Source organism: Lepus europaeus, chromosome 1 (assembly GCF_033115175.1).
Source record: "Lepus europaeus isolate LE1 chromosome 1, mLepTim1.pri, whole genome shotgun sequence".
Classification (NCBI taxonomy): Eukaryota; Metazoa; Chordata; class Mammalia; order Lagomorpha; family Leporidae; genus Lepus; species Lepus europaeus.
In genome coordinates, this window is record NC_084827.1 from 55,229,011 (window position 1) to 55,250,760 (window position 21,750).

General features: G+C 41.1%; 1 protein-coding gene across 1 annotated transcript in view; it reads right to left on the reverse strand.

Moving 5' to 3' along the window:
• Window positions 1-21,750, reverse strand: part of CLASP1 (cytoplasmic linker associated protein 1) — a 291,310-nt gene that overhangs the window by 258,248 nt on the left and 11,312 nt on the right. The gene's annotated exons all lie outside the window — the stretch shown is intronic.

A 21,750-nucleotide genomic window follows, 5' to 3' on the forward strand; every position in this document is an offset into this window, starting at 1 on the left:
TTCCTTCTAAAGCCATGATAATCTCTTTCATTCTAAAATAAGAAGACACATAGGAATCCTTTATTCATGATACAGCAACTCCTTCATATTGAATGAAATAGAAGTATTCTTCACAATAACAGTAAATCTCAACTTTAAAAGGTTTTAATTGGAGTGCCTAGGTGCAAATCCTGGCTCCACTCCCAATTTCACCTTCCTACTAATGCACACCTTGGGAGACAGCAATGATGGCTCAAACACTTGGGTCCCTGTCACCCATGCAGTAGATTCAAACTGGGCTTTTGGCTTACAAGTTGTTACAGGCATCTGGGGAGTGAACAGTGTATGTAGGAGCAGTTGATCTCAAACTCTCAATCTCTCCCCCACCGCCACCTATTAGACAAAATGAAAATAAATAAATACAGAAATCTTTTAAAAAGGTTCCACTTGTAACTCTGTCTCACAAATCAAGCAAATTTAGGATTCTGTGTTTCTCTACCTCCTGACAACACCCCATTGCCACCAGATTAACAGATTCTGTTAATCACTAGGAATCACTTAAATGAAGACATCAAATGAGGAAAATCCTCCTTCAAAGCCTGGCATATGGCTATCTACCTTCTATTTGCTTCTAGTCATGCAGAGGGTGGGAAGCAATGGCATTCAACAAGGCTCACTACCTCAAAGAACAATCCTTTCTTAACTAAGGGGATATCTGTTTAGGCCCTTTTACCCAGGCAGTTATTCAAATACATAAAACAGCTATTATCCTTCATTCCAATATTCATTCCAAAGAGAAACTCCAGGTCCTTAATCAGCTATTACATTGTACTAAGAAAAGTATCAATGATATGGGAAGCTCAAGAACAGACAGAACCTTTTTTTTCTGAGCCCAACAAGCAGATCAATCATCAGGCTATAGTAGATTAAAAATGGCCACAAATTCTTTGCTACTCTTCTCCTGTCCCCTCCTACAGTGACTCTCTGAGCTTGGCCCTGTGAATTGCTTTGGCCAGTGGGTAATTCAGCAACTATAAAAGCAAGCAGAGGCTTGATATACTTGAAATACTACCTGGGATGGCAATGCTAAAAGTTCTAGAACTGGAACAAGAGAGGTCATGTGGAAGAAAACCAACATGCTCCAACCAACAGCCAGTAGCCACTACCAGACACATATGTGAGGCCATCTGGGATATCTAGCACTTACATTCATCACAGCTACACAAATAAATTCAAGGAATCAAGCACACAAACCACTAACTAGCCAAACAACAGGATCACAAAAAACAGTATTTCAATATTTTTTTTAGGCCACTAAGTTTACAGTGCTTTGCTATATAGTGGTAGATAAGTGATACATTACTTCTTCCCCTAAACAGCTCTTCTATCCTCAATGAGAATTTCATGTCTTACTCCTTTGAAAGGTCTAAAAGCAACAATACTAGCCAATAATAATAAAGCCATTTTAAAGCATCTAGCTTCTACACTAGGTGTCAGGTGCTGTACTAAGTGACTATATATACTACTTCTAATTCCTCAACCAATTCCATAAAGGAAGTTTTAAACTCCCTATTTTATTTTTTTTGAATTTTATTTAATGAACAAATTTCCAAAGTACAGCTTATGGATTACAATAGCTTCCCCCCACAATAACTTCCCTCCCACCCACAACACTCCCCTCTCCCACCCCTTCTCCTCTTCCATTCACATCAAGATTAATTTTCAATCATCTTTACATACTGAGAATCATTTTAGCATATTTTAAGTAAAGATTTCAACAGTTTGCACCCACACAGAAACACAAAGTGTAAAATACTATTTGAGTACTAGTTATAGCATTTATTAAACACCTAAGAATTGTGTATTAATTACAGAGTTCAACCAATAGTTTTAAGTAGAACATAAAAAATACTAAAAGGGTAAAGTATTAAGTTCTTTTTTTTTTCTTTTTTTTTGTTTGTTATATAGTTATTTTTTTTATTTAATAAATGTGAATTTACAAAGTGCAACTTTTGTATTGTTGTGGCTTCCCCCTCAACCTCCCTCCCTCCCGTGGCCCTCCCCTCTCCCACTCCCTCTCCCATCCCACCCTTCATCGAGTTTCATTTTCAATTACCTTCATATACTGAAGATCAACTTAGTATATACTAAGCAAGGATTTCAACAGGCTGCACTCACACAACCGCACAAGGTATAGGTTATTGTTCGGCTAGTAGTGTTGTTTTTAAGTTTCATAGTAAAACACATTAAGGACAAAGATCCTACGTGGGGAGCATGTACCCAGTGACTCCCGTTGTTGATTTAACAATTGGCACTCTTATTTATGACGTCAGCAATCACCCGAGACTCTTGCTATGAGCTGTCTAGGCTATGGAAGCCCCTTGAGTTCACTGACTCTGAACTTGTTTAGTCAAGGCCATATCACAGTGGAGGTTCCTTCCTCCCTTCAGAGAAAGGCGCCTGTCTCCTTGATGGCCTGTTCCTTCTGCTGGGTTCTTGTTCACCAGGATCTTTCATTTAGATTGTTTTTTGCCACCGTGTCATGGCTTTCCATGCCTGTGAGACCTCTCATGGACCTTTTAGCCAGATCCGAATGTCCCAAGGGTTGATTCTGAGGCAGGAGTGCTGTTTTGGGCGTTTGTCATTCTATGAAACTCCCTATTTTATAAATGAAGAAACGAAGTGAAGTAAGGGTAGGTAATATCCCAAGTAAGTAATATTACTGCATGGGAAGTGAGTTTCCTTTCCTCATTTGCAAACCCTCAGTATTAGAAGTCTGGACTAGTTCTGTTCTGATTTAGAGAAAGAAAGTCAGACTTTGTGCTTAGGACGTTGTCTCATGTTATGAGGCAACAAGCAAGAAAGCAAAGTCTCCATTCCTTAAGTAAACACTAGGGCAGATCTCTGTTCAACTATCTACTATGAAAAATTTTATTTACTTATTTATTATTTATTTGAAAGAGAGGGAGAGAAAGAGATCTCCCATTTGCCGGTTCATTCCACAAATGGCCACCACAACAGCTGGGGCCGGGCAAAGCTAATGCCAGAAGCCAAGAACTCAGTTCAGGCCTCCCAAGTGGGTGGCAGGAACCCAAGTACTTGAGTCATTGCCTGCTACCTCCCACAGTAGGCATTAGCAGGAAGTTAGAATCTAAAGCAGAGCCAGGACTCGAACCCAGGCACTCCAATAAGAGATGTGGGTGTTCCAAGCAGCAACTTAATCACTATGTCACACCCTCAACCCTTTCACCATGCTTTTGAGTACTTTCTCCACCTATACTTTCAAAAGTATTCAGGGAATATTAGTTACCTAGTCCCAAACTCACAACGTATAGAAGTACAAGACTTCCTTCCCAACCCATCCCCCAGCAACCCAATTTCCCTCCCTAACAGAAAATATATAACTAATTTCCTGCACATCCTTTAGGAATATTTTTGTTTTGTTTAGTTTTTTCCTGTAGGAATATTCTTAGCTACTCAGACAAATAAATATGTGTTCTCTTCCCTGTATTACTCAGGAACAGTTTTCCAAGCATTTACAATTAAATTATAAAAACAGAAATCAAAAACAAAAATACAGGAAAAATTTTATATAGAAAATGCAAAAAAATGAAAAGCAAACACAAGGAATGAAAGGAGGAAGAGTTGAAAGAAAAGAGGAAGACTTGGAGGAGCTGGAGAGCAAAGGGGAGGAGGTGGAGGAGAATTTGGACTTGAATAGGACAAGCAGTTGGAGTAGGAGAAGGAGGAAAAAGAGAACAGGGAGGGGGAAAAAAGTAAAAAGTAAAGAAAAAGTGAAAGCTCCTTCCACCCATATCCTGATCTGGCTCTCCACTAGAGAACAAGGAAACAGATGTCAGAAGTTAACCTGTAAGCTAGTGGTCAGAGGTTACCTATGTCTGAGCAAAATAAAAACCAGGAATATTATGTGTAAGACGGAGGGGCCAGCACCATGGCGCAGCGGGTAAAGCCACCACCTGCAGTGCTGGCATCCCATAGGGGTGCTGGTTGGAGTCCTGGCTGCTCCACTTCCAATCCAGCTCTCTGCTATGGCCTGGGAAAGCAATAGAAGATGGCCCAAATTCTTGGGTCCCTGCACTCGAGTGCGAAACCCGGAAGAAGCTCCCGGCTCCTGGCTTCAGATCAGAGCAGCTCCAGCCGTTGTGGCCAACTGGGGAGTGAACCAACGGATGGAAGACCTCTCTCTCTCTCTGCCACTCCATCTCTCTCTGTGTATCTGTGTAAGTCTGATTTCCAAATAAATAAACTAAATCTTTTTTTAAAAAAATGAACAACAACAAAAAAAAAAAGCTCATTCATGGGAGTCAGCAAAAAAAAAAAAAAGACATAATGGAAAGCACTGGCATACAACAATAAGGAGGATTTGGTCTCTGCCCTCAGCAAGCTTACGGGACAGCTGTAGGGCCTGGTTAAAATCCCCACAGTTGGTTCTGTAACAGTCATCTGAGAGACTGATGAGATACAGGATTAACTTACAGCAGTATGACATCAGAAATTACTCAGCATGTAACACTATTTCTAAACCAAAGAAAAGTTCAACTTTCACACATTTCCCAAAATAATAAAAGAAACATAAAAATGTCATAGAAGAAATGGTAGATCAAGTTCAAATACAAAAGCAACTTTTCTTCTCCTTTGTGTATCAGGGTAAGTTTTCTCCTTTAGCAAGCTCTCACAGTGAACACCGTGGAACAGCTTAGAATGTCACTCTATCAGTTACCTGTGGAAAGGGACACATTACAGGTATTTCTGAAAAAATGCCCAACTGAAGGAGGCCCTCCCATTCCCCAACATCAATGCTTTCTGCCCGCTACAGTGGTTAGGTTCCAAACATTTCAACCCTGTCCTGTCACAGCATCTTGGTCTACAGAAGCGAGAAGATGATAGGCCCAGTCATTCTCCTTTACAGCACCTTGGGAAGTAGAAATTAACAGAGGAACCTTTACCAAAACCATAACCCAACTCTGCTGAAGGCCAACAGGAAGACATTAAAAACCACAGCTTCAACAAGAATGATGACAAGAGCCCTTGATGTGTGGGGCAGTGCTTTGGCAAAGTGGGCTAAACTGCAGTCTGTAGTGCAGACATCCCATATGGGTACCAGTTCAAGCCTCGGTTGCTCCACTTCCAATCCAGCTCCCTGCTAATGGGCCTGGGAAAGCAGCAAAAGATGGTCCAAGTACTTGGGCTCCCACAAAGGAGACCCAGATGAAACTCCTGGATCCTGGCTTCAGATCAGCCCAGCTCTGGCTGTTGTGGCCATTTCAGGAGTGAACCAGCAGATGGAAGACTTCTTTCTCTTTGCCTCTCCCTTTCTGTAACTTTGCCTTCAAATAAATAAATAAATAAATCTTTAAAAAGAAATCTCTTGATGTAATGAAAAAAGCAGTAAAGCTAGGAATTTTGGCCTCTGGTCTTGACTCTGCCATTTCCTGAGTGGCACTTGGAGAATTTTGGCTCTCCATGCATTAAATAGATTAGGGACAGAAAACAGCTTGCACAGTACACTTTTAAAAGCTAGCTTCCAACTCCATCCCTTTAATTACCATATGTACCCTGTGTCACTTAGGTACACTATTAATAGAGAACTGTAACGATGACAGATGGAGGCAGAACAGACCTATAAGCTCTGCAACTTCTTAGTCTACTACAGATTTCTCCATAAAAGAAGTTAAAAGTAGAACCATTTTTACTCAGTAGCTTAAAAGAACAACGAGTGAATACTTTTCATAAGTCTATGAGTTGGCTGGGCTCGGCTGGGAGGTTCTTGTTCTAGCTCTGCCTGGAATCATTCATGTGGCATAGCCATCCGTCTGTAGGCTGGCTGTGGCTGGTGTCGCTCACATATCTGCAGCACTGCTCCTGGCTGCTGGCTGGACCTCTCTCCACTTGTGAGCTCTAGCCATTCATCATACAGCCTAGACTCCATTAGACAGTGGCTGGAGTATTCCAAATGGCAAAGGGGAAGCTGCAAGGCCTCTCAAGGCCTAGGATTCAGAACCTGCACATTACTCTATTGTTAAAAGCAAGTCACGGGCTAGCGCCACGGCTCACTTGGCTAATCCTCCGCCTGCAGCGCCAGTACTCTGGGTTCTAGTTCCAGTTGGGGCGCCAAATGCTGTCCTGGTGGCTCCTCTTCCAGTCCAGTTCTCTGCTGTGGCCTGGGAAGGCAGTGGAGGATGGCCCAAGTGCTTGGGCCCTGCACCCACATGGGAGACCAAGAGGAAGCACCTGGCTCCTGGCTTCAGATCAGCGCAGCACGCCGGCCATGTTGGCCATTTGGGGGATGAACCAATGGAAAAGGAAGACCTTTCTCTCTGTCTCTCTCTCTCACTGTCTAACTCTGCCTGTCCAAAAAAAAAAAAAAAAAAAAGTCACAAGGCTAGCAGATGAAAAGTGGGAGGAAATAGATTCTACCTATTAACAGGAGGAGCTGAAAAATATTGTAGCATGTTTTCTAATATAATACACTATATTCAAAAGATATTTATAGAATGAATAAAAACATCCCATTTATCCATTACCAGTTTAGTATCTCAATTACCTTTATTTATCAGCTTTTTAAATATCACATCTCATGACAGAAAATACAAAAGAAATAACTTCAGTCTATAAGGTGACTTGAAAGAAATTCTATATTCTAGCCCTCATAAAAAGGTTATCAATGTAAGAAGACAACACAAACACAAGATGCACAACTAGTAGCTTTCACAAGCAGAATATTACACCTGCCAAATAAGACTAATGAGAAAGTATTGTGGGAAGAGATGGATTAAGAAGGTAGAGTGGGGGCGTAGCAGGTGAAGCTGCCCCTTCAGTGCCGGCACCCCATATGGGCACCGGTTCTAGTCCTGGCTGCTCCACCAATCCAGCTTTCTGCTATGGCCTGGGGAAGCAGTGGAGAATGGCCCACTTGGACCCCTTGGACCCCTGCACCAGCAGGGGAGACTCAGAGTAAGCTCCAGGCTCCTGCCTGCTGATCACTGTAGCTCCAGCTGTTGTGGCCATTTGGGAGTGAGCCAGTGGAAGGAAGATCTCTCTCTCTCTCTCTCTCTCTTTGCCTTTCTGTAACTCTGCCTTTCAAATAAATAAATCTTTAAAAAAAATAAAAACAATGAAAAAAGGCAGCCTGGAGTGACCATGCCAAAACTACAGTTACACATACAAGATTCAGCCTGAGCTTTATCTTAAATATGGATTGAATATACACCCATTTTTTTCCTCTACCAAGTAAGTGGGGAAAAAGTGTAAGCAAAGTAAGGGAGGTAGGAAGGAGTATGGTAAGGCAGACACCTGGGAGACAGGTAAACATTATTATTATCATTTTCATTTTAAAGATAAGGAAATTGAGCAGGCCTTTGGCCTAACAGTTAAGATACCAATTAAAATCCTATATTTCACTTAGTAAATACATCAGAAGTGCCTGGGTTCAAATAGCCATCTCTGGCTCCTACTTCCAGCTTCCTGCTAATGCAAAGCTTGGGAAGCAGAGTGATTACTCTAGTAATTTGGGTTCCTGCCACCTACTAGGGAGTCATGAATTCAGTTGCTGGCTTCAGACTTCAGTCCAAGCTGAGAGACATTATAGACATTTAGGGAGTGAACAACTATGCCCATTATACAATAATAAAAAGTTTAAAAAGAAGAAAAAATTTTAAAGGTAAAAAAATAAAAGTTCAGAGTTAAAAACAAAAAAATAAAATAAAATAAAAAACAACTCTGCCCAAGGTTTTGAAGCTACTGAACTGTCAAGCAGTCATTTAAAACCAGACCTGCCTGGCTCCAAAGTGCACGTTGTTCCTACTGTATTACTGCCTCACTGAAAGTCCCAAACATGAGTACTCACTAACTGTTCAAATTAAAAACGTTAAATAGATTAATGATCAGAAACATAAGAAGTAAAAAATGGGGGCCGGTGTTGTGGCGTACCAGGTTAAGCCACCACCTGCGACACCAGCATCCTGTACTGCAGTGCTGGTTCGAGTCTCAGTTGCTCTGCTTCAAATCCAGCTCCCAGCAAATGCAATTGGGAAGTCAGTGGAAGATGCCCCAAGTACTGGGGCCACTGCCAACTATACGGGAAACCCAGATGAAGCTGCAAGCTTCTGGCTTCTGCCTGGCACAGCCCTGGCTGTTGCAGCCACTTGGGAAGTGAAAAGGCAGAGGAAAGCTCTCTCTCTGTCTCTCCCTCTCTGTCACTCTGCCTTTCAAATAAATCTTTAAAAAAAAAAAAAAAAAGTAGAGAACTGAGAAAAAAGAAGTCAAATCACAAGTAAAGCACTTAGGAAGCTTTCATAAAATAATACTCTATCAAATTGTCAGAGGCACAATTTAAGGGGCTGGCATGTGATACAGGGAGTTAAGCCACAGCCTGCAGTGCCAGCATCCCATATGGGTTTGAGTCCCGGCTGCTCCGCTTTCTATCCAGCTCCATGCTAACATGCCTGAGAAAGCAGTGGAAAATGGCCCAGGTGCTTGGGTCCCTGCACCCACATGGGAGACCCAGAAGAAGCTCCTGGCTTCCTGCCTTTGGACTGGCCAAGCTCTAGCTATTGTGGCCATTTGGGGAGTGAACCAGCAGATAGCAGATCTCTCTCTGTAACTCTGCCTTTCAAATAAATAAAATAAATCTTAAAGAAGCACAACTTAAATTACCAGAACCAGTTAACCATTAACGACACTGAAATTCTCCCTGAAAAAATAATGCAGAAAATAGGTATAATGTCTTAAAAGTCATCTTTAGAAGGCAGAAACTAGCAGAAGTTATTCACACAAAGTCAAATGCAGCATGTTTCCAACAATACGACAGCCTTTTCTGCACTACAATCATTTCTGTGACAATTACAATAAAATAACAGAAGATGATGTCACATTCTGCCAGCAAGAAGTCTCTTCTTACTCTATCTGTTCCTTCTGTTCTTCCCTTTTCTTTCTTTCTCCCACAATCCCACTCACTGGCAGGCTCACACATTCACTCAGTGAACAAGCACTGATTTTGCCTACAATGTGACAGGTGTCATACTATGCTAGTGAAAAATCACAGAAAGTAAGACTTGGTCAAGGTCGTTCCTAGCTCCCTTCCTATCACCTCTTATTTTCATTATTAGCTCCCACATCCCCTCCTTTCTGCCTCCTCTGACTTTTAACTTTCAGCCTTCCAGTTGTCTTCTCTCCAGAAGCAGCAATTTCTACTCTCCCGACTCATTCCCAGCAACTTAAAATAGTCCTCTAAATCACCATCTTTAAAAAGCCTCTCTTGAGCTCATATGCTTTCCTCAATGGCACCACTGAGAGAGGGGCTTCTTTAGGCAGTTACTACACCAGCCGCCTCCAGGGCATTTGGCTTCCTCCCTACCTGGCTCCACCAGAGCTGGTCTTGTCAGCATCACAACTCCAAGTAAAATTTCTTCCGTGTTTAACTAACTTCCCTTCTCAGCAGCATTCCTTCTTGAAAAATTCTCCACTTTTGTGAAGATAAATGATCCTACATTCCAGCTATCTCTCTCTGGCTGTACTTGCTCAAGTTTCTTTTTTATTTTATTTTTAAGATTTATTTATTTATTTGAAAGGCAGAGTTATAGAGAGAGGTGGGGGGAAAGAGAGAGAGACATCTTCCATCTGCTGTTTCACTCCCAAAATGGCCACAATGGCCAGAGCTGGGCCAATCCGAAGCCAGGAGCCAGGAGCTTCTTCCAGGTCTCCCACATGGGCGCAGGGGCCCAAGGACTTGAGCCATCTTCTACTGCTTTCCCAGGCCACAGCAGAGAGCTGGATCGGAAGCAGAGCAGCCAGGACTTGAACTGGTGCCCATATGGGATGCCAACACTGCAGGCAGCAGCTTTACCCGCTACACCACAGCGCCAGCCCCTATCTTTTCATTTTCTAAATGGTGTTATTCTAATCAAAGTTTTTAATTTTGATGAAGACCAATTTATCTTTTTTCTTTTATTACTGGTGCCATACCCAAGAAACCATTACCATTTTATTCATAATAAAAAAAAAAAAAAGATACTACTGCCAAACCCAAGGACATGAAGATTCACACATGTTTTAAGACTTTTACAGGTTCAGATCTTACATTTATGTCTATGATTGATTTTGAGTTAATTTGTATATACAAGTAAGGCAGGGTTCCAAACTCATGATTTTGCATTTGGATATTCATTTGTTTAAAAAACTGTTCTTTCCCCACTAATTGTCCTTGCAAGCTTGTTGAAAACCAATTTTGACCATAAATGTAAAGGCTTGTTTCTGGACTCTGATTCTATTCCACTCATTTGTCTTGTCTATTCTTTACAGCAGTACCAGACTTTCTTGATTACTGTAGCTTTGCTGTAATGAAAGTGCTTCAACTTTGTTCATTTTCAAGATAGCTTTGGTTGTACTGGGTCCCCTGCATTTCCATAAGAATTTTAAGATCAGACTGTCAATTTCTACAAAACAGGCAGCTGGGATTTTAAATTGAATCTGTAGGCAAACCCAGGAAGTACTGCCATCATAAAAATATTAAGTCTTCCAATTCATGAACATAGGATGTCTTCCCATTTATTTAGATCTTTTATTTCTTTTACTGACATTTTATGATTCAAAGGTTTCCCCCCCCCCCTTTTTTTTTTTTTTGCTTATGCTTACTGGTTTACTGTAAAGGATATTACAAAGGTACAAAGGATACATATGCACATCTACATGGAAGAGATGCATTGGGTAAAGAATGTGTAAAGGGGTGTGGGGTTTCCATGCCCTCTCTGGTCATACCACCTTCTATGAACCTCAGTATGTTCAGCAATCCAGAAGCTCTCTGAACCCTGTCCTTTTGGGATTTTATGAAGGCTTCACTATGTAGGCATGATTGCTTACATCATTGACCCCTGATATTCAGCTCAACCTTCAGACCCGCCCTGGGGGTCTGGCAGAGTATAAGTTTTTTACTTCTTTTGTTAATGTCATTCCTAAATGTCTTATTCTTTTTGATGCTATTGTGAATGAAACTGTTTTCCTGGTTTCATTTTTTGGATTGTTCATTGCATGTGTAAAGGAATATAACGGATTTTTGTATATTGATCTTGTATCTTGCAACCTTGCTGAACTTATTAGGGTGGTTTTTTTTTTTTTTTAAGTTTAATTATTTATTTGAAAGAGTTACAGAAAAGCAACAGATTTTCTTCCACTGCTTTACTCCCTAGATGGCCACAACCCAGAAGTCAGGAGCTTCTTCTCAGTCTCCCATGTCGGTAGCAGTGGCCCAAACACTTGGCCCATCTTCCACTGCTTTTCTCAGGACACTAACAGGGAGCTGTTCAGAAGTGCAGCAGTCGGGACACATACCAGCACCCATGTGGGATGCTGGTATCGCCAACAGCAGTTTACTGGCTATACCACAGCACTGGCCTCCTTATTTCTTAATTCTAACAGTTTTAGAGTAGATTCCTTAGCACTTTCTACATACAAATCATATCATCTGCTAATAGAATTGTTTTACTTCTTCCTTTCCAGTCTGAGCATCTTTTCCTCCTTTGTCTCACCTAAATGCCCTGAATAGAAGTGGCAAAAGAGAACATCCCTGTCTTGCTCCTGATTTTAGGACAGCCTTCAGTCTTCCATCATCTGACTATGGGTTTTCACAGATGGCATTTATCACATGGAGGAAGTTCTCTTTTATTCCTAACTTGCTGAGTGTTTTTATCATGAAATGTACAGAATTTTGCCAAATGCTTTTACTGCAGCTATGGATATGATCATGGCGGGGGGAGGGGGGGTTGTCCTTTATTCTAGCAATATGGCATAATACATTCATTTTCAGATAGTAAACCAACCTTGCTTCCTAGGATAAATCTCTATTGGCCATAGTGTCTAATTCTTCTGATATGTTGCTGGATTCAGTTTGCTAATATATTGTTGACAGTTTTATATCTATATTCATAAGGCATACTGTTCTTCAGTTCTCATTTTATGAGATGCCTTTGTCTGGTTTTAGTACCTGGTTAATAATGTCCTCATAGGATGAACTGGGAAGTATTCTCTCCTCTTCTTTATTTTTAAAGAGTTTATTTTTAAAACTGTGTTAATTTTTTAAACATTTTGTAGAACCAACAACTGTGAAGTCATCTGGGCCTGGGCTTTATTTTGTGGGGGTGCTTTTTGATTGTTAATCATTTATTATTGATCTATTCAGAGTTTCTTTTTAAAAATAAGATTTATTTTTATTTTATTTGAAATGCAAAGTGACAGAGCAAAAGGGGAGACAGAGAGTAAAAAAAGACCTTCCATTGGTCCACTCTCCAATGGCCACAACAGCCAGGACTTGGCCAGACGAAAGCCAGGAACCTGAAACTCTATCCATGTCTCCCACATGAGTGGCAGGGACCCAAATACTTAGGCTATCTTCTGCTGCTTTCTCAAGCACATTAACAGAAAGCTGAATTGGAAGTGGAGTAGCTGAGACTCAAACTGGCATTCCAATGTGGGATGCTGGCATTGCAGGCGGCAGTTTACCCCACTGTACCACATCAGCTACTCTATTCAAATTCTCTATTTCTTCTTGAGACAATTTCAGTATTCTTTCTAGAAATGAAGACATTTCATCTAAGTTATTTAATTTGTTAGCATATAATTATTCCTAGTATTCAGTTATAATTGTTTTACCCTCTAAGGTCAGTAGATGATGTCTTTTCTTTCACTCTTGATTTTATTCATTGGAGTCATTCTGTTGTTTGTTCTTGGTCAGTATAGTTCAGAGTCTGCCAACTCTGTTGGTCTTTACAAACAACCAATTTTTGGTTGGCTGATTTTCTCTACTTTTTTCCACTCCATATCATTTATTGCTTATCTCATGTTGTATTTTCATCTCCCTTCTGCTTGCTTTGAGTTTAGTGTATTCTTCTCTTACAGTTTTTTAGGTTATTGATTTGAGATATTTCTTCTTTTTTAATACAGGTATTAACAACCATAAATTTCCCCCTACGCACTGCTTTTACTATAGCCCTTTACTCACAATATGTTGCTTAGTTTTTGCACAGAGCACAGCAGATACTCAACTTCTATTCTTCAACAATGGCATATTCTTCAACAGGGCATTTTTTTAAACTATGATAAAATATATATATAAAATTACCAATTTAAGTGTACACTCTATGGCATAAAGTACATACACACTGTTGTCCAATAATAACCACCATGACAAGTTGATATTTTTGTTTTATCTCAGAATATTTAATTTTTCTTGTGATTTCCTCCTTACTCTACTGGTAATTTAAGAGTGTGTTTAATTTGATATATTTATGGATTTCTCAAATTTCCTTTCATTATTGGCATCTGGTTACATTTCATTGTGGTCAGAGAACACTGCATGTGATTTATATCCTTTTAAAATTATTGAGGCTTGTTTTATAGCATAACATATGGTATGCCCTGGAGAACGTTACATATGCAATGGAGAACATAGTGTATTAACTGCTACTGAGTAAGGTGTTCTATAGATGTCTGTCCCTTAATGATTTAAAAGCCTGTCTGGATCTAGACCAGCATAAAGGATAAAACAGTATCAATTATCTACATCTTGAATTTTTCATCTTATCCCCACTTTGTATATTGACTACTTATGCCATTTGTGTGCATGTGTATCTTTTATTAAGACTTTTCATTTTAGGCCGGCGCCGTGGCTCAATAAGCTAATCCTCCACCTTGCGGCGCCAGCACACCGGGTTCTAGTCCCGGTCGGGGCTCCGGATTCTGTCCCGGTTGCCCCTCTTCCAGGCCAGCTCTCTGCTGTGGCCAGGGAGTGCAGTGGAGGATGGCTCAAGTGCTTGGGCCCTGCACCCGCACGGGAGACCAGGAGAAGCACCTGGCTCCTGGCTTTGGATCAGCGCCATGTGCCGGCCGCAGCGCGCCGGCCACAGCGGCCATTGGAGGGTGAACCAATGGCAAAAGGAAGACCTTTCTCTCTGTCTCTCTCCCTCACTGTCCACTCTGCCTGTCAAAAATAAAAAAATAAAAGACTTTTTATTTTAAAGGTCTCTCCAAAAATAAAAACTTCTAGCACCACATCAAGTTTGTTTCTAAAAGAAAAACCTGATAAAAAGGTAAGCAGAAAGGAGCATACATGCTAGCTTGAGACTTGCTAAGAGGTTTCTGAAACAGGAAAAGCTCAGACTTAGGTGAGTAAGAAAAGAGAAGAGCATTTGATATGTCATTTGATAGCATGACAGCTGACATGGCCATCCCAATTTCCCAAGGGAGCCATGTTACAACCAGTTTAGAAAAGAAAAGAGAAAGAAACCCTTTAATTACTGGATATTTATTGTGAAGACAAAAGGTATACGGTAGGAGATGTAAAAGCAAGGGGCAGTTTTTCTGTTACTTGTAAAGAAGTCAAGCTATAAAGAAGTAATTTTGGGGCAAGCACTGTGGCGTAGCAGCTAAAGCCGGCACCTGAGTGCCAGCATCCCATATGGGCAACCGGTTTGAGTCTCAGCTGCTCCACTTCAGATCCACCTCTCTGCTACGGCCTGGGAGAGCAGTGGACGATGACTCAAGTCCTTGGACCCCTGCACCCGCGTGGGAGACCCAGACGAAGCTCCTGGCTCCTGCCTTCAGATCAACGAAGCTCTGGCCCTTGCTGCCACCTGTGTATTGAACAAGCAGAAAGAAGACCTCTCCCTCTCCCTCTCCCTCTCCCTCTCTCTCTCTCTGCCTGTCTGTAACTCTGCCTTTCAAATAAATAAATACATCTTTTTGGGGTTTTTTTGTTTTTTTAACTTTTTTTAGGATTTATTTTATTTATTTGAAAGACAGAGTTACAGGGAGAGGTAGAGACAGAGAGAAAGGTCTTCCATCCACTGGTTCACTCCCCAGATGGTGGAAATGGCCGCAGCTGCACCGATCAGAAGCCAGGAGCCAGGAGCTTCTTCCAGGTCTCCCACGCAGGTGCAGGGGCCCAAGCACTTGGGCCATCTTCCACTGCTATCCCAGGCCACAGCAGAGAGCTGGATTGGAAGAGGAGCAGTCGAGACTAGAACCAGCACCCACATGGGATGCTGGCGCTTCAGGCCAAGGCTTTCACCCTCTGCACCACAGTGCCAGCCCCAATAAATACATCTTTAAAAAAAAAAAGAAGAAGAAGTAATGCTGCAAAGCTTTTAAATTTGGCTTTCATTTCAGCAACTTAAAATAAGCACAGTTACTTCACATCTGAAACAGCACTCTCCAACTCATCATGCGATCACACCAATGCCACTTTCCCTATTCCCCCACAAAACCTTTGTAAAATTATTATTAACATGCCTATTTTACAGAAGAGGTAAGAGTCAGAACTACAGTGACTCTCAGGGTCACAGAGCAAGTTGGAAACAGAACCAAAATTTGAGCCTATATTTCTAACTCCAAACACAGGGTACTCCCACCAAATTGCTTCTGCTACTTTTCACCAACAGGTCTCTGAGTACTTTAGATAATTTAGGAAACAGACATACAAAAGGAAGGCTATGTCCTCAGTCAGTGCAAGAAGAGCCTGTATGGTACCTGGTACAGCACAACATACACAGCGAGTGATTCCTAAAGAACAAGTGAAGAGGAAGAACCATGTATTTCCATGGGCAGCCCTACAAGAATAACTAGCAACCTTTAATTCAGAGACTCAGTATTTCCCATAAATGCCAATGGCAAGCCAAAGACATGACCAAGAATGGGAAAAAGAGAGGGAGAAAGGATAATGTAGGAAGCACAGCAGGAAAGAAGCAGAAACAACCAAATATGCATAACCACTAGGGCAGAGGAGAAACAGGAATCTCTATACTATTTTTTTGCAACTTCTTGTGAATCTATAGTGATTTCAAAAGAAAAAGAAAAAAAATTTAAAATATTCATGATGTGGATGGGTTCTTGTAACCAGTTACCTAAGTTCACTGAATACCTAATATACCAGCCTATCTACCAGGCATTGCCTCAGTGACCATACGTACTCAGGAGAGAATAAGCAAACAATCTACTCCACCACAATACTGCAAGATGCTGTCCTAAGACACTATTCTTCTGATGATTCCTGATCAATATGGAAAAAGGAAAACTACATACCATAGTGTAACAAGTATAAGGCCAACACTGGGTAAACCTCCTACTTAGGTATGCCCTGGCATGAAAATGCAGCTTTGCTTATTACCCCCACCCTCCAATCCCATTTCCCTTGATTCCATTCCTTGCTTATGATGCCAACATCCCACATTACAGGAACAGGTTGGAGTACCCAGTACTCCTCTTCCAATCCAGCTTCCTACTAATGTGCCTGGAAGGCAGTGAATGATGGCCCAAATGCTTGAGCCTGTCAGCCATGTAGCAGATCGCCGGATGGGGTTCCTAGCTCCCTGGATTCAGCTTGGCCCAGTCCTGGCTGTCCCATGCATCTGGGAAGCAAACCAGCAGATGGAAGATTGATCTTTCCCTGCCCCCTACCTCTACCTTTCTAGTAAATAAATAATCTTTTTAAAGAAATAATAAAAAAGATAAAAAGGCCTGTGCGTGCTGAAAAAAAGATCCAAAATAAGAACTTCGGAGTTTCATTTACTCATTGACAAATCAGGCCTTCTTACATTTAACTTCAAATCCTTTCAACGTTATATGAGAGACAATTCTGGGAAAAATAATTTGGGACATCAAATGAGCAAAAGACAAAGACTATTAAAAGCAGAACTTCATACATTGCTTCCTATCTTATTCAACCATATTTCACGCACTTAAACGAGTAATTTCTTCTTTTAATTTGAGAGAAACAGAGCTCCCAGCCATTGGTTCACTCCCCAAATGCAGCAACATCTGGAGCTGGCTGGAGCCAGGAGCTGAGAACTGAACCTAGGTCTCCCATATGGGTGGTAGGAACCTAGCTACTTGACCATCAGCCTTGCTTCCCAAGGTTTGCATTAGCAGGAAGCCAGAGTCAGGAGATGGAACCAGGAATGAAAACCCAGCACCCAGTGAAGGACATGGGCATCTTTACCTGCTGTCTTAATCACCAGGCCAAATACTTGCCCCTACTAGTACTTTAAATCTGTACTTCACTATGTTTATACTTAACAGGAAAAAAATTGCTGTATTTCTTAGATAAATTATAACCAGATACTGCTATCACTAAAATGACAGTTTTACAAACATCTTTTATGGATTCAGTGGAAAAAATCCAAAAGAAAAGTATACAAAATTTATCTGTGCCTTAACTATATTAGTAAACCCTGAACTGTACTACATAAAGATGCCTAGCTTCACGCCAGCACTGTGGCTCAATAGGCTAATCCTCCGCCTTGCGGCGCCAGCACACCGGGTTCTAGTCCCGGTCGGGGCGCCGGATTCTGTCCCGGTTGCCCCTCTTCCAGGCCAGCTCTCTGCTGTGGCCAGGGAGTGCAGTGGAGGATGGCCCAAGTGCTTGGGCCCTGCACCCCATGGGAGACCAGGAGAAGCACCTGGCTCCTGCCATCGGATCAGCGCGGTGGCTGCGGCCATTGGAGGGTGAACCAACGGCAAAGGAAGACCTTTCTCTGTCTCTCTCTCTCACTGTCCACTCTGTCAAAAAAATAAAATAAAGTAAAAAAAAAAAAAAAAAGATGCCTAGCTTCTAAACTGAGCTGACTGCCTCATTATTTTTTTTCAGTGTATGCCATATACATTCAACTTACTCATATTCACCATCAATGCGGTTTTTTTAAAAATAGCAAAAGACCTAACATTGCTGAAGAGAATCTATATTCATAAGTATCTAGGACAATATGGCACATGTATAAATAATTTTTCAAATACATCCTTCAGGACGGCGCTGTGGCGCAGTAGGTTAATCCTCCATCTGCAGCGCCAGCATCCTATATGGGTGCCAGTTCTAGCCCCGGCTGCTCCACTACAGATCCAGCTCTCTGCTGAGGCCTGGGAAAGCAGCAGAGGATGGCCCAAGTCCTTGGGCCCCTGCACCCATGTGGGACATCCAGAGGAAACTTCTGGCTCCTAGCTTCAGATCAGCACAGCTCCAGCCATTGCAATCATTTGGGGAGTGAACCAGCAGATGGAAGACCTTTCTCTCTCTCTCTCTCCCTCTCACTATATGTAACTCTACCTCTCAAATAAATAAACTCTTTAAATATATATATATATATATATATATATATATATATATATATCCTGGGGCTGGCACTGTGGCGCAGTGGGTTAAAGCCCTGGCCTGAAACACCGGCATCCCACATGGGCACCGGTTCTAGTCCCGGCTCCTCCACTACAGATCCAGCTCTCTGCTGTGTCCTGGGATAGCAGTGGAGGATGACCCATGTCCTTGGGCCTCTGCACCCGCGTGGAGACCTGGAGGAGGCTCCTGGCTCCTGGCTCCTGGCTTCGAATCGGTGCGGCTCCGGCTGTTGTGGCCATCTAGGGAGTGAACCAGCAGATGGAGGACCTCTCTTTCTGTCTCTACCTCTCTCTGTAACTCTTTCAAATAAATAAAATAAATCTTTAAAAAAATACATCCTTTGATCCAAAAAGTCCAAATTTAAGTATTCATCTGAGGAAATAATGTGTCAAATATGCTAATATATATATATATATATATATATATATATATATATATATAAAGTTGTTCAATGCAGCTATTTAATCAAAAATAGGGAACTGGGAAATAAACTACAATCTATCCAACCAACAGCATACCATGTAATTACTGAGAATGATAGTAAATATATGTTTTTAGTGATTTGTAAAGATACCTATAATCATTTTAGTGAAAAAAGCAAACTAGAGGGGCAAGCACTGTGGAGCAGCAGGTTAGGGTGCCATTTGCGATACCATCATCCCACATCCTGGCTACTCTACTTCCCATCCAGCTTCCTGATAATGCACCTCGGAAAGCAGCAGATGATGGTTCAAGTACCTGAGTTCCTGCCAACCATGTGGGAGACTTGGACGGAGTTCCTGGCTCCTGGCTTCAGCTTGACCCAGCCCTGGCTAATGTGGCTATTTGGGGAGCAAACTAGCAGATGAAAATCTCTCTCTCTCTCTCTCTCTCTCTCTCTCCCTATTTCTCTCTTTCTCTCTGTTACTTTGCCTTCCAAATAAATAAATACTCTTAAAAAAAAAAAAATTGAACCTAGACAAGGCAGTGTAGTGGTGTAGCAGGTTAAGCCTCTGCCTGTGACCCCTGGCATCCCATATGGGCACTGGTTTGAGTCCCAGCTGTTCCACTTCCAATCCAGCTCCCTGCTAATAGCCTGGGAAAAGCAGCAGAAGATGGTCCAAGTGCTTGGGCTCCTGTACCCATGTGGTGGGTGTGAACCACTTCCATCCATTTGGAGAATGAACCAGTGAATGGAAGATGTGTGTGTGTGTGTGTGTGTCCCCCTAACTATAACTTTCATATAAGTAATCTTTAAAATACGTAAATAAATTTTTTAACAAACATGGACATATTACCTACCCAAAAGAAACGGACATTTTAAACATTAAAAAGGTATCTGATCATATTTTTCTAATTAAATTATATTCTAGTCACTAAATACCAAAAAGTTCCTTGTAAAGTCAAATAGAATCCTAATCCTGATCCACAACTGTCACCTACTATACCAACAATGCACTGAAAACACAGAAAGAGACAGTTATATTCATCTCCAGAAGACAGCACTGGTAACACCCATAAGGAAATAAAGCTTATTCCTGCACCTAACCCAAGCCAGGGAATTCTTGCCAAGTCAAAAATAGAAAACAAACAAGTAACAGGAAGAAGACAGGTACTCATTCACTTTTGAGCCATGTTTTAATTCAAAAATGACATATGACAACACATGGCTACATGCTATTTTGAAATTATATTTTTGCAAAATCTATTAACTATAAGACTCTCATACTACAGGCTGGATTTTATTAAAAATATAAGGCAGATGATTTGGCAATATCTCAAAACTTTAAGGCACATAACCTTCAATTCAAAATGTCAACTTCTGGGCACATATTCACATGCTAAATAATATATTATAGGTATATTCTCTGCAGCATCATTTACAAATACACAGATTAAAAACAATAAAATGCTCATTAACAGAGGCTTTCAATAAACTATGACATGCTATACAGTAGCATATTATTTATTTTTAAAAGTTCTTAATGTAGTAATACTTTCTAAGATTTATTAAGTTTAGGAAAAGGAAAAAAAATAAAACAGGAGCTAATTTTGTAATAAGGTGGGTTATGTCAGCACTTACAATACTGGCATTCCATGTCAGAATGCTGGTCTGAGTCCTGGCCACTCCACTCCTGATCCAGCTCCCTACTAATGTGCCTGGGAAAGCAGTGGAAGATGGCCCAAATGCTTGGACCCCTGCCACCCATGTGAGAGACTCAGATGGAGTTCTGAGCACCTGGTTTTGCCTGGACAAACCCTGGCCATTGTGGCCACTTGGGGAATGAATCAGTAGGTATAAGATCTCTCTCTCTCTCTCTCTCTCTCTCTCTCTCTGGCTTTCAAATAAATAAATTAAAAAAAAAAAAGATGTACAGTAGTTTATAACAGACCACCAGCAGCACAATTTATGCATTCTTTTCATGTATATTTAACGTATATAATTAAATTAATAACATGCTGCATTCAGGAAGGGAGCTGGGTGGACAGCAGACAGGCTCTAGGACGAAAAGTTAAAATGTTAAGTCACGTATATATAAACTACCTGTTAAAAAAGTGAATTTTATAACAAAAAATTCATGCATTTAACTAGCAGTCTTACTTCTCACTGTTAGATAATTGAAGCAAAATAAAAAGAATCCTTATACATAACTTGTAACAGGTTTAAATTCATTCATAATAAAGATACTCTCAGGTATCTTTTCTATATTTCTATAGTCAACAATATGTGTAATAAGCATATCATCAAACCTTTAAAAAATATGTTAATAATGCTATCCAAAAGCAACTGTAATAGCAACCTATATCCCAAAATAATGTCAAACTTCTCAAAATTTCAAAACTGAATCACTGAGCAGTTGATAAAAGATCTAAAGATACAAAAGCCCAGATTTTGTCAAGATCTAGGGCTCACTGCAAGATGGTGGTTTTAAACAGCTGTCTTCTCTCAGCCAGGGTGCTTTCTCAGCTCTTATCTGTGGCCACTGCACAAAATTAGAACATGGCATTTACATGCCCAAGAGCTGGTCTCCTTATTCCACAGCAACAAGCAAGGTCCCCAGGCAACACAGCTGTCTCGCAAATGAAGACAACAAGTGCCCAACCAGAAGAATATGAACCTGGTTGCAGCCTCCCATCCTTTAGCTGAAAACAATAAGGGGCAAATTCATTTCTCCAGCCCCCCAAGTAGGAGCCCTTGCCTCCACAGTCTTCCCATACTGGCACACCTACTTCATGGAATCACAGCCATCTCCTTACTTGTCTGCCTTCCCTCTCAGGTACAGGGCTCTATGGGAATGATCTGAGAGCCTTTGTCTCTGCCCTCAGGCATGACAGAAAAATATGTTGAAGATTCTGCTCAAGTTATACAATCTGCTCAATCTCTAAATTACATAGGGTATACCCTAGAATAACTCCATTTAATAGCAGCAGTTTTTACTAAAGGTTCTCTCATTTTATGCTCCTTTCCCATTAACACCTATGTATATACTTTCTGTGTCCTCTCCAATACACCTATCCCACCCTAAAAGAAGTCTAGTAACCAAATTATTACACTGAGATAGATGTTCCTGATCTTCCAGCGCTTAGTCATTCTTTCATGATTTCATAAAATCATTACT